Raw genomic sequence first — 10558 nt, 5'->3', positions numbered from 1 at the left:
TATATTATGAAATATACTATACTAGTTACACCTGAGAATGTATAGTTTACATATTCAATGCAAAGTACAATAATAATGAAGATCTATTGTGTTCACAAACCCACTTTAAAGATAGAACATTACCAAAACCTATGAAGTCACCTTTGAATCCCTGAGGACTCACTTCACCATCCATGTAGTCTAGAGATAACCTCCTTTCTCAAGTTTGTGTCTTTTATTCACTCCATTTTTTATATGTATTTATGTATGTATATTGGAGAAGGAAATGGCAACCCACTCCAGTATTCTTGCCTGGGAAATGCCATGGACAGAGGAGCCTGGTGGGCTACAGTGTGGTGGGGTCACAAGGGTCAGACTGGACTTAGTGACTAAACTACCACCATCGTGTGTGTGTGTGTATTCATAAGTAATACATAGTTTTGCACAGTGTGAATTTTGTGTAAATTGAGTCAAACTGTTTTTTCCCCATTATTTGATACTTTGACCAACTTTACCTTGATTGATTCATACATGCTGATATGTGTAATTGTAGCTCATTTATTTTCACCAGTATGTCATTTTTTTATTGAAAATAGATCATTAACAGTTCAGTTCAGTTCAGTTGCTCAGTCATGTTCGACTCTTTGGGACCCCATGAACTGCAACATGCCAGGCCTCCCTGTCCATCACCAACTCCCAGAGCCGACCCAAACTCATGTCCATTGAGTCGGTGATGCCATCCAACCATCTCATTCTCTGTCATCCCTTTCTCCTCCTGCCCTCAATCTTTCCCAGCATCAGGGTCTTTTCAAATGAGTCAGCTCTCCACATCAAGTGGCCAAAGTATTGGAGTTTCAGCTTCAACATTAGTCCCTCCAGTGAACACCCAGGACTGATCTCCTTTAGGATGGACTGGTTAGATCTCCTTGCAGTCTAAGGGACTCTCAAGAGTCTTCTCCAACACCACAGTTCAAAAGCATCAATTCTTCGGTGCTCAGCTTTCTTTATAGTTAAACTCTCACATCCATACATGACTACTGGAGAAACCATAGCCTTGACTAGACGTACCTTTGTTGGCAAAGTAATAGTTTGGCAGTTTTGTTTCCACTTTTTTACTTATAGTAATTTTATTTATTTATTTTTAGCTCTGCTGGGTCTTTATTGCTATGTGGGCTTTTCTCTAGTTGCGGCAAGCAGGGGCTACTCTCTAGTTGTGGTGTGAGGCCTTCTCATTCTGATGGCTTTTGTGTTGCAGAGCACATGCTCTAGAGTTCACGGGCTTCAGTTTTTGGCTGGGCTTGTGGTTCCCGGGCTCTAGAGTGAGTGAGTGAGTGAAGTCGCTCAGTCGTACTCAATAGTTGTGATGCACAAGCTTTGTTTCTCCATGGAATGTGGATCTTCCCATATGAAAGACCAAACATGTGTCTCCTGCATTTGCAGGTGAATTCTGAGCCACCAGGGAAGCCCTCCATCTTTTCGCTTTTATAAACAACCTCACTTTAAATATTATTCTAAATCTCTTCTGCAGCTTGGTAACAAGGAGTTAGGGTATATAGCAAAGCATGGATTTGCTTGGTTATAGGATATTGGCACCCAGTTTTGCTGGGTAAGTGCAATATTTTCCAAACCAGGTTACACTTACACTAGCAATGAGTAATGTTACTTTTTCTGCCAAACTTGGTTTGTCCAGTGTTATAATGCTTTCCAGTGTGATATATGTAAATAGTGGAGGCATTTTATTTTGCATTTCTCTCAATACTTAGTTGACTTAGAGCATCTATATATTTTTGGTTGGTTGTATGTACAAATCTTATTCAGCTTTTCTATCAGGTTGTTAGCCTATTCTTATAAAAAATTCTCTCAGGTCAGAGTTTTAAAAAGTTTTTCCAGAAAACATTTATGTTAGTTATTACCAGGTGCCTGGGAGCTCTACCAGCCTAAGGCCATTTTAATAAAAGTTTGTCCTGTGTGTCTCTTCCACTACATGAATATCGTTAATTTCTACTCCAAAGCCATGAACAATGGCTTGCAGTTATGAATTCTTAGGGGAGACATTTTTCACTTTCTTACCTTGAGCCAAGGCAGGCACATTTTACAAATCTGCCTATCCCTAAAGGAGATGTAAATATACTTTTAGGGATAGTTGTCAAATTCATCTGTTTTGTTGTCTGTTTGGTTTTAGTCTTAATTTTTTCTTTCCCTTACAGTAATAGTTTTTTGAAAAGTTTTTTTTTTTTAATCTGTAGTATCCATCTATATTATAATCACTTAAAAGATTTTAAGAGAAATAACCTAGATTATTTCATTCAGTTTTGTGTTATAGATTCATTTGAAATTGATGAGGCGAATCTGGGAATTGTTATCTTTTAGATAATTGAAATATGTAGTTTTGGGTGCTCTAAATTGATCAACTTGAAATAGTTTTTCTTATAATTTCCTCTAGTTTAAAACATTTTTTAGATTTCACAAATATATTTTGTTTACAGATGAACTAGAGAGAATTTTATTTCTTTAAATAAGCCATTTTATTTCTATTTCTAAAATATTCTTCTGTAACTTTTGATGCTATTATCTGCAGCTGTTCTTAAGATCTTAGAGAAAAAGCTGTTATTACTTCTTATGTCTGTGTTTGCATAGATTGTCTTCTTAGGAAACACTTTTTCTAGTTTCTTTATTGTTTGAAGAAATCTTTAGGAATGATATTACCATTAACTTTGGAGTTATCATATAGAGGGAAAATTTGTACATATTATAGTGATATTTGTGTGTCCATTATTTAAGATAAAACAAGATTCCATTTTTTTCTGATTTACCTGTCTGCTTTTTAGCCTAGAATTACAAGAACGTTTTTGAGTTTTCCAGTTTAGTCCAGTGCCTTTCATGAAATTCTTTGTCTCTAGTTTCTTTGTGTAAAAGTTCATTTTACAGTAGTCATATTATTCTGTCAAAATTTTGAAGAAAATTTTACCCTTGTGACATAGAGGATTCATGACAGACCTTAAACTTCAGTTTCTCATTTCAAAATAGTATCTCACTCAGTAAAACAGTTCAAATGATCATTTGTTCTCCAAGTTTCCATTTCTGTTAAATTTATTATGTTCCATTGGATTATAGTGATAGCACAATTTTTAGAAAGTAGTTTGGGGTTCTTTCATGCTAGTTGAAATGATTTCATCTTCTTTCAGAAACCCATATTGTGGGGTGTATGAATTGATATTCTGTTAGAATGATTTTATTTTTTAAAAATTAAGACTTTATAGTATAAGTAAGTGGACAGAACTTTAATCTCTTATTTTGATGTCTGTCTCTGTGGAATTGTCCAAGAACCATCGAAAATAAAAAATGATCAGAGCTGCTATAGATTGAAGTTCCATTTTTATTGATTAGTTTCCTTATCCTCTGTTATTAATTTCTCTCCTTTTATACTTTATAAACATACTTTATAAATATACTTTATATCTTTATGTTTAAAAATAGCGTCATGGTAGTAAGGGAGTAAAAGGGAGAAGGAAGGCCTTCATGTGTTGGAGTGTTTGTAAATACTAGTGTGTTTCTGGTAATAATTTAACGTCTTTTTATCTATACTGCTAACGAATCCAACTACTTTATTATTTTATATTTCTTCCTATTTTTCAAAGGTAGGTAAATCAGACGTGGATGTGAGTATGTTTACTCTTACATAAAATAATTTAATGGTAATAATACCTAACTTTTTCTGAGGATTGATCATATACCAGACACTGTAGTAATCCTCCATCCTACTCCCCCTTAAAAAAATTAGTATTTAGGTATTATAACTTCTGTATTACTCAGGCACAGAAACCTGCAGTAATTTACCTGTGATCTTACAGATAGTAAGAAGAATAGGAATTGAACCCAGATAGCTGGCACCCCACTCCAGCACTCTTGCCTGGAAAATCCCATGGACGGAGGAGCCTGGAAGGCTGCAGTCCATGGGGTCGCTGAGGGTCGGACAGGACTGAGCGACTTCACTTTCACTTTTCACTTTCCTGCATTGGAGAAGGAAATGGCAACCCACTCCAGTGTTCTTGCCTGGAGAATCCCAGGGACGGGGGAGCCTGGTGGGCTGCCGTCTATGGGGTCGCACAGAGTCGGACACGACTGAAGCGGCTTAGCAGCAGCAGCAGCAGCTAAATTAAGAAGTAGTGTCTTTTCTGAGGTCTGTAGAAGAGCATTTAGTTGTGGTGCAAATGAAATAGTTGTAAAAACATTTGATCATTAGATAACATAGTTGGGAATGTGGTACTCTCATCTGGTACCAGAATGGTCATGTGTCTTTCCACAGCATAGTGTTACCTATGAGCAGCCAGACACATATCCACTTACTGACTCTCAAAACTGAGTTCCTTCACATTAAATATTACATTTAACACTGTTTTTCTTTGTACTTTCAATTGGGTGTGAACTGTTTTCCTTTTCAAGCTTGTGCAGGAGTGTTGGCAGCCCTGTTGTCAATCACAGTATAATGCTGTAGAAGTTAATAAAACATTTGCAGATTATTTTACCTTCAGGAAATTGATATTTTAAAAAATCAGAAGAGAAAAAATTAGAAGCAGAAAGCAATAAGTACACTGATGGCATGTGTATATGTGAGCTACCAGTATATGTTTATTTTACTGTTCTCTATTTTGGTTTGTATTTTTTCTACCGCATTGAGTACTGTGCAACCTGCTGTGGGAAAAAAGGAGTATTGAGTGAAATTGGAGAAGTGCATGGCGGTTTTTTGTACATTTTTTTCCCTTTCCTAACTAGTTATCCCAAATTGAACCTAAAACATTTGGCTTATTGCATCTCAACTTTTTTGATTAAGCAATGAATATCTTTTTGGTTTGTTCACTTGGTTTGATCACTGTTAAGAAAGATGAGCCCATAGACTCAGTCTTTGTGCTCCAGTGCCTCTTTGGTGCAAAACAAAGCTACTACTAGAAAAATGGCATGCACTTTTCCTGCTGACAGGCAGTTGCCATTTGTCATGACCAAAGGGTGCCACAGGGAGTAGAACACTTTGTTAAACCTTACTTTATTTTTATTATTTGGATACTGAAGAAAGCCATTTTTTATTTCATTCTACTCTGATTTCCTTAATAAGAATATATAGAAATCTGAAAGGATGTATCATGTTTTGAGACAGTAGATTTAATAAGATCTAGATGCTTTTCAAAGCAAGTAGTCTCAGTACAATTTTTTTCTATTAGAAATATTTTCTACCCAAAGATCATAAAAAGATTAACCAGAAAAGTTACTTGAAAAAAATTATAGCGGTAAAGATTTAGTGTTTTGTTTTTTTTTTAATGGGTTAAAAGAGGTATTTGTATAAGAATGGAGATAGTATACTTTCAGAAAATATCCTTCCTATAAAACATGGAGATTCTGTTTTGTATTTTAATGTTATCGCATATTTAATTGCTAAATTATCAGTGTTTCTGAAATTCATCATTCTGAAAGAATAATTTTTTAATTGAGTTTTAACTATAAATGTAATATGAATACTTTTTTTTGTTGTAAGAAGTTTAAAAATCCAAAGTCTGTTATAACTCTTTTCCCAGCATTCTCTTTCTCCAACCTAATTCACATGCCTTGAATCTGTCTTTATTAGAAGAGTATATATTTTGAACTTTGATTATTTGACATTTCTATAGGTGTATCTGTCAGAGAACAAGAAAAAAAATGATGAATGAGTCATACAGAAAAGTAGTATGGAGATGGTTCAAGACACATAGCATATAATTCAAGTATTAATAAATAAAACAGGAATGATCTGATTTTATAAAATTCTTCACATATGGTTTCCTGCTCCAGAGATAAGACTTTGTAACACTTCTTCCATTGGCTCATAAATATCCCATCTCCAGTATTTCAGTGTCTTAGTAACCATTATTCTCTATTATTACTGGGTACAAATAGGAGGAGTAAGTTTAAAGAAGGAAGAGGGTTGAAAAGCATATTTTAATAAACTTTACTATTCTTTAGTATGTATTTAATATTTATTCATTTGTCATAGCTATTCTATGAATTAGTTACTAATATCATTGCCATTGCTAATATCACTGCCAAAGGAGAAACCGAGGCAAAGAATTTAAGTTACCTAAGAACATACAGCTTCAAAGTGGTAGAACCAAGAATCAGATTTAACTACTAGGTCCTGAGCCCTTTAATTACTTTATTAGGCTGCCTTTCTAGACAAGATCCTTTCCTGGACTTTGCTGGGCTAGAATCACAGGACCTTCATGGTTCCAGCAGCTTAGTAACTAAGGATTTGGTCTGGAGAATGGAAGGCATTCTATAAAGAATTTTGGCCTTATACCACAGTTGAGGGCCTAAATGTCAAGAAAAGATCACCATAGATTGAAGGAGCTCTGCTGAACATCAAAGAGACTGTCAGTGAAATCATGCTGAAGCACTGAGCAGAGGGTAGGAGCTGACATTAGATCAGAGAACTTTGGTGAAGACCTCAGCCTGAACATCACTGGTAGTAAGTGGGTAGAAAAGTTAGTATTTGTGGGAAGGTCTGCAAAACCTGTCAGGACTGTGAAGTGGGAGCTGATGTAAAGGTCTGCAGGGCTGCTGCATCTGAAAAAACCAAGCACCTGAGCCCTGTTACTTCTTGAGGAAAACTGGCCTTCACTTTACTTATCTGCTTCAAATATGAGGTGCTGTCATGAAACTGTACAGACCAGGATATTGTGGGAAGTGTGGTTTCCAGCCTTAGACTGCATAAACAAGGAGGTGGTAGTGTTGGTGGTGTGTCTGCCAAATTGACCACAGACGATCTAGCATAATAACCTACTGCAGCTTAATGTAGTGATACTTCGCATGTGGTACATGCCATAAAAAGTAACACTTCCAGACTCCTTCCCCCACCCCACTCCTTACTCCCTTTTCTTTCCACCTTTAAATGTAAAATGACCATACTTCATATATTGTTTTCCCTTTGATTCTTACATTACATAAGACAATGTAATATCTTTCAACTATGACTTTTTATTATAGTACTTTTTTTTTACTAATTTCAAATAGTTTCTTTTTCTTTCTTCCACCTTTCAAGTTTGTGTCTCTGTCATTGAGCCAGAACAACTTGTAATACTGTTGACCTTGTGGGTTGCTGTTTTACTGATAAGTGATACATTTACTTTCAGTCCTTTGGACTGCAAGAAGATCCAACCAGTCCATCCTAAAGGAGATCAGTCCTGGGTGTTCATTGGAAGGACTGATGTTGAAGCTGAAATTCCAGTACTTTGGCCACCTAATGCGAAAAGCTGACTCATTTGAAAAGACCTTGATGCTGGGAAAGATTGAGGGCAGGAGGAGAAGGGGATGACAGAGGATGAGATGGTTGGATGGCATCACCGACTCAATGGACATGAGTTTGGGTCAGCTCTGGGAGTTGGTGATGGACAGGGAGGCCTGGCGTGTTGCGGTTCATGGGGTTGCAAAGAGTCAGACACTACTGAGTGACTGAACTGAACTGATCAGACAGACTGTTTTACGATTTAATAATATTCTAGTTTTAACACTTAAGTGCTTTCTCACACCTTTAGAGATCCCAGTAATTCTGTGGTTATTTTATCTTCTTTGATTTTGCTTATTTTCAGCTTTATCTCACATCATGTAGAAGGTAGATAGTGACTTGTAATGCATACAACACAATTCTCAGCCTCAGTGGTTTGATCTTTAATTAATTTTGTCCTCTTAGGTAAGCTTTCAGAGTGCAGTAAAGATGAACTTTTGTTTGTAGTATATAAGAACATGAATTGAAGTTACGTTTTCTTCACAGTTGTCAAAATTGTAGGGAATTACCGTTTACCTGAGTGCTTTGGTCGTATTTATTCCTGAGTTGAATAGTTCTTTATATTAAGCAGTAAAAATTGGCTACATGGATATCTCAGTCTTTCCATGTTTTGTGGTCTTTGTGACTCCTTGTCCTACTCTTGAACCATGATCAGATTAATTTTTCAACATATATCCATTGAGCAACTAATGAGGTAAGGCACTGGGCAATAGATGTTGAGTAGAACACTAAAATGAAGACATGGTCTGTGTCCTCAAAGAAGTTTACTGATAGAAAGTTGACTCTCAAATAATGTAATATTTTATAAATTAGAAGGTAAAGTGTCCATATGAGGGGGACATTAAATTACACTAGCAGATAACATGCTAACTGAAATGGAAGAGGAAAGACAGAAGATTGAGATAAGCAACAAAGACGACAACTTGACTATTATTGCTGTCAATAGTAGGAAAGTATTCTCCTGAGAAAGTCCTTACTTTCCACTGCTGAAAACCTTGGTATTAAAGAAGTTGAAATTTTTAAAGTAACAGCAAGCTGAACACGTGTAAAAGCTTTGGATACTTTAGCATAAAATTTAGTGTATAAATTTTGAACCACATGCAGTTATCATTTAACACCTGTGTCTTATCTTTCTTACATGTTTTTATGAGCATCTTGATGGCTGGCAACAGCTCCTTGCATTAGTAACTGTAAAATTTTAAATAAGTTAATTGGATCAAATCTTAATAGCTAATGTTAGTACAGATTTACTTATCAATTAAAATTATTGATGATTAATGAGTTAAAGCACCTTCAGCAAAAAGCCTCTTAATATTTCAGTTATTTAATTTTTTCATATAAATAGATGTGAACATTTTTTTAGGATAGCTCATTTCTCTTTAAGTTATTCCTGTGTTAAGGAAATTTTGATCATTAGTGTATTGATTGAAGAGGTGTTTTTTTTTTTTGAACTTAAATAACTTTCTTGTATTTATTTAGTTGAAAATATCTTATATATAGATATGACTTCTAATTATGCTTGAGAAAATAATGAACCATTGTAACTGTAATGGTATTTTCCTCTCTAGGACAATTTCTTTGTAGCATTATTCCCTTTAAAAGATAAATGGTAGAAAATCAAATTCTTGAGTGTTTTAGATAGCCTCAAAACCTATAAGATAGCATGGTACGTGGTGGAAAGTTCCTGGACTAGCACATGGTAGATTAGAATTTTAGTCCATACTCTGCCAGTAACCCTTTGTGTGACCTTGAATAAGTAATTTACTTATCTTGTTTGCACTCAGTATCCTCATTTATAAAGTAGATGATCTGCAATCTTTTCTAGAACCAAAGGTCTCTTTCTAAATTTCGGAATTGTATTTATTTTCTATCCCTAAGACTGTCTAGGAGGGTTAAAATATACACATTGACATTCAAATAATCTGGAAATTTTGGTAATATTTTGTAATTATATTTTAGAGTTTTTAGTTTTGTTTTATTTTTAAAGATCACATTTGTTGGTAACCTTTATCTTTTCCCTTTCTGGATTATACCTTTGTTATAATCATTGTCTCCTTCTGAAAAAATTGTGTGAATGATTCCAAGAAAGTGGGTCAGCAGATGTGTAGGATAACTTATTTTCATGATTTTATTTAAAAGAAATTTTTAAGTTCTCCTTTTGTTTCATTTCCAAGGTAACATTTGATTATTTTACTTAGCCAGGTTTATATTGACTTCTTCATGATAGTAACTTTCCAGAGATAAAATATGAAGAACAACAGAATAACTCTCTAAACATTTTATGAACTTGTAAACATTGACACACTTTTTGCCCTATTACTGGTCTAAGGCTGGGTAGGCAAGAGTGAGGTGGGTGCCAAAGGAAACAGTACAGTCAGATTATGTCACTAATTAAATTTTGAGAATTCTTATTCAGTTTATTTTTAAAGAAAGGAATGAATAGTTTAAAAATAAGCTATTTGCCTTTCATTGTATTTGTAATTTATCTCTAAATCTAAGACTGTCTGCTCACAACCTTCAGCTACCTTATAAAATATTTCTGATACACTGTCTTACATATAGTCACATATGTCGTATAATTTCTTAAATATTTTCTCTGAGACCTCTCTCCTCCAGTTCTAATGTGAATTTTTTTTTTTTTAATGTTACCCTTGAACTCTGTTTCATCATCATCCTGGGAATTCCTTTTAACCTTTGAAAGATGGTATTTCCTGTTGCTTGCATTTCAGTTTCTTTTTTTTTTTTTCACTTAGTCCCTTATCTTGTTGGGGCAACTCTTTCAATGACTTATCAAGTAAAGATTAATAAGAGATAAGTTTTTTGAGATCTTATATGTCTAAAAAATAAGTTTTATAATTTCATTACTTATTTGGCTGTGTATAAAATACCACATATTTTTTTAAGTATTACTTGACTGGCTCCTGGCTCCCAGTATTGCTTTCTGCATTTCTTTTTTTCCTTCTCTTGAAACTCTTAAGATTTTCTCTTTCTCATTTAAGATGACCGTGTACTTTCATTGTTTCTTTTAATAGCAAATTTCCTTAAAAAACAGCAAGTATTCTTATTTCATGATTACAAAAACTTCTTTTACATCCTTATGAATATTATAATTTTTATTTATTTTTTCTGTATTCTGCATTTGGTTTCCTTATTTCTATTCATGTTCATCTTTTTCACGTTGAAGCTTTCAGATGCCTAGGAATCTTTGGAGTCATCCACTCATATTTTGTTTTAAAAAAGGTAATTAAGTTCCTACAGGGCTGGTTTGGA

The 10558-nt window shown here is 34.5% G+C and overlaps 1 protein-coding gene across 7 annotated transcripts in view; it reads left to right on the top strand.

Moving 5' to 3' along the window:
- The window catches only part of PHF14 (PHD finger protein 14), a 201063-nt gene that overhangs the window by 69234 nt on the left and 121271 nt on the right, over positions 1-10558 (top strand). The window lies entirely within an intron of this gene.

Source organism: Bison bison, unplaced genomic scaffold, assembly GCF_000754665.1.
Source record: "Bison bison bison isolate TAMUID 2011002044 unplaced genomic scaffold, Bison_UMD1.0 scf7180017864216, whole genome shotgun sequence".
Taxonomy (NCBI): domain Eukaryota; kingdom Metazoa; phylum Chordata; class Mammalia; order Artiodactyla; family Bovidae; genus Bison; species Bison bison.
Note: the sequence above shows the minus strand (reverse complement) of the source record. Positions and strands in the feature narration are given on the sequence as shown.